Source organism: Cricetulus griseus, chromosome 7, assembly GCF_003668045.3.
Source record: "Cricetulus griseus strain 17A/GY chromosome 7, alternate assembly CriGri-PICRH-1.0, whole genome shotgun sequence".
Lineage (NCBI taxonomy): Eukaryota > Metazoa > Chordata > Mammalia > Rodentia > Cricetidae > Cricetulus > Cricetulus griseus.
This window is the reverse complement of record NC_048600.1, coordinates 42396713-42400379: the sequence shown is the minus strand read 5'-3', so window position 1 is coordinate 42400379 and position 3667 is coordinate 42396713.

The following is a 3667-nucleotide window of genomic DNA, read 5'->3' as shown; positions in this document are numbered from 1 at the left end:
TGTGCTGGGCTTGGGCAGACTTAAGCATTCTGCAGGTTGAGCAAGGCTAGCTGACAGTTCAACACCCCCCCTCCCCCCGCTGTCCCCAGCTCAAATCTCAAATTCTTAATGTTTCTGTCTTAACCTTGTGGGGGGTTTTGTTTTGTTTTTTAGTGTGTGTATGTGTTCCTGAGTACACGCATGTGCAGATGTTTACACATGTGAGTTCACATGGAGGCTGGCATCAGGTATCTTCACTAGTCTCATTTCATTCTTTGAGATAGGGTTTCTCCCTGGATCTGGAGCTTGCCAGTTATTGTAGACAATTTGGGCAGCAAGCCCCAGGAAGCCCTTTCGCTGCCTCCCCAGTTCTGGGATTATAGGTTAATGCCACTGCCATGAGCTTCTTTACACGGCTGCTGTGGATCAAACTCGGGTACTCATACCTGCATGACCAGCAACATGCCACCTGAGCCACCTGCCCAGCTACTAACTTGCATTTTGTAGTGAAGGGTCCATGTGGCAAACCTTGGGGCCTGCAGTCTCAGCACACCTGAGATTTCTCTTCCCACAGCCCTTGGCCTCTCTGTAGTCTCCATTCTTCAGTCCTCCAGGTCTGGCCAGGGACTCCCGCTCCCTGCCCTCTTCCTGGGACACCACCACCAGCTTCCTTTTCTTGTTATCCCTAGTGGAGCCTAGGCATGAAAATGGGGAGGGGTTGAGTCAGGTGTGTCACCTATATGGCTCTGGGATGGTGGTTCTTTCTGTCTAGGCTGGCAGGACACTTCATAGTGACAACTTCTCAGTGTGGTTGGTGTGTTTTATGCCATCTCAGGTTCTTTAATGTGTCTTAGCATAGATATTTGACCTCCTAGCTATGGTAACAGTGACCTGTAATCTAGGCATGGCAATAGGAATCAAGAACATCTTCAGCAGCATTCTGAGTTTGAGACCAACCTGGGCTACATAAGACCATCGTTAAAATTCAGTCAAACAGTTGCATGAGTTCGCCTGGTTGGGACTTGGAGAAGTGAACCTGTGGCAAGAAGGAAAGCTGATCCTGCCTCTTCAAAGTTGCCAAAGCCCAGAAGTGCCTTTAGTGTCAGTGGCTTTGGCAGCAGCCATCAGGCCTTAGTGCTGTCTGACCAGGGGGCAGCTGCACACACCCTGGCTGAGTGAGCTCCAGAAGGGCCAGTTCTTGCCCTGGCTAGCCCAGATCTGACTTGTGTTTGTTTTTCTGGCCAAGGGCAAACAACAAAACACAAACTGGGAAATATAAATGTGAAATTTCAGCAATTATGCACCTGAGTTGGAGGCTATTTGTTTTTCATTCACTACCCAGCATTGTGCCAGGCAGTGGTGGCATACCCTTTAATCCCAGCACTCTACAGAGTGAGTTCCAGGACATCTAGGGCCGTTACACAGAGAAACCCTGTCTCGAAAAACGAAAAACCCAAACAAAACAAAACTCAACATTACAAGCCTGGCATGGTAGGTCATGTCTGTAATGCCGTTACTTGGGTGACTGAGGCAGGAGGATGGCTGAGAATCTGAGTTTGAGATATAAAATGACACCTTGTGTCAAAAAAGGTGGGGGAGGGAATGGAGCGATGGCTCAGTGCTTAAGAGCACTGGCTGCTCTTGCAAAAAACCTGGGTTTGGTTCCCAGCACTTGCCTGGCAGCTCACAGACATTTGTAACTCCAGTTCCAAGGGATCTGACATCATATGCTGGCCTTTGTGGACACCTGGCACTCATGTAGTAGACAAACATATATTCGGGTAAAACACCCATACATATAAAATAAAAGGAAAAAATTAAATAATAAACTAAAAGAATGCCACATCACAGTATCACAAAAGGAGGGTAGAGGAGAAAGGAAAGACTTACACGCATGATACCTTTCACCTCACTATGTTCCAGGCTCTTGTTGTTTTGTTGGATCCTGAAGGAGCTGGTTGTGCTTGCAAGGGCTGTTGTCAGGAAAGCTGCAGATATTTGTGGGGTTTAAACATGTGTATACTGTGTTCCTGTGTAAGAATAAGAATATGTGCAAAAGAGTTCTCGTGGAACCCAGAGGGTGATGTTAGGTGTCTTCATTAGTCACGTTTCACCTTTTAAATTTATTTTAATTCTATGTGTATGGGTGCTCTGCCTGCGTTTATGTCTTGCATGATGTGCATTTAGCAACCTTGGAGGTTGGAAGCAGGAGACAGACCCCCAGCAGTGGAGTTTCAGACGCTGTGAGGAACCACATGGGTGCTGGGAATCAAACCCCGATCCTCCAGAAGAGCAGCCTGTACTCTAAACACTGGGCCATCTTTCTAGCCCATCACTTCATGGCTTTTTGTTTGTTTGTTGCTGTTGTTGAGACTGGCTCTCTCACTGAACTTGGAGCTCCCCTGCTTAGTAGTCTAGAGGACTAGGTTTGGGGTTTTGGTGTTGTCAACGGCCATTCAACTTCCTAGGTATTTGGTACTGCTATAGACATGCCAGCCTTGCCTGGCTCTGCATCTACCAGGAAATTTCCAAGAAGACCCTGTAGCTTAAAGGTAGAGCATGAAGCAAGGTGAGCTCTGGACCTGGGGCTGGGTGAGGAAGTCCCAAGAACCCTATGACACGCTAGCTGGTGGCTCCCAGTATTTAGCCCAAGACATCCCTGCCTTATATGGGCCCAGCCACGATTCTTTGAGGGTGTCCACTGGGCATAATGTGTCTAATAAAATACAGGACACCCTGTTACATCTTAATTCCAGATCTATAACAGATATCTAGCATACTTGAGTTTTCTTTCTTTCTTTTCTCTTTCTTTCTTTCTTTCTTTCTTTCTTTTTCTCGATGCAAAGCAAAGAGTCTTTTATTGCAGTTGTTTAACGAGCTAACCCCATTAGCTCAGGCCTTTCATCCATTCATCGAAGCGGATGGCTGGAGAAAGACCTTTCTTTCTTTCCTTCCTTCCTTCCTTCCTTCCTTCCTTCCTTCCTTCCTCCCCCCTCCCTCCCTCCCCCTTCCTTCCCTCCCCCTCCCTCCCTCCTCCCTCCTTTCTTTCTTTCTTTCTTTCTTTCTTTCTTTCTTTCTTTCTTTCTTTCTTTCGTTCTTTCTTTTTTATTCGTTTTTTTGAGATATGGAGTCTCTTGCAGACCAAGCTGGTCTCAACTCCTAGTTATCTTTCCGCACCTCCCAAGTACTGCGTTTACAGGCCTCCCTGCACTGTATTTGCGATAAACGAAAAAATTATTCATGGTTGATCTGAGAGTCATACTTAACTGAACATTCTGCACTTTTATTTGCTAGACCTGGCAACTCCATCTGGACAGGAAGTTCAAGGATCCAGATTCTAGTCTTGAGTCTGCTTTAACCTCGCCAGGCCAAGTGCAAAACAAAGAGACCCCACTCCTCCTCCTGGGCGAGGGCAAACCACCCAGACTAGACCCAGGACCTATGTTTTCTAGGGCAGGTTAGTGCAGAGCCAAGACTACAAGGACGTGAGGGTGCGCACCAGCAGTTAAGAGGGCTTGGTGCAAATGAGACCTGCAGCTCACACTTAGTTACGTGGGTGTTCTTAACATTGAGGGCCTTAAGACTCACTGGGTGAGCGTGAAAAATACACGTTTCACACTGCTACCCCCAAGTCAATCGGCCTGGGGTGGGATCCAGATACTTGTCTTCTTAAAAGTTCCCGGAGGTT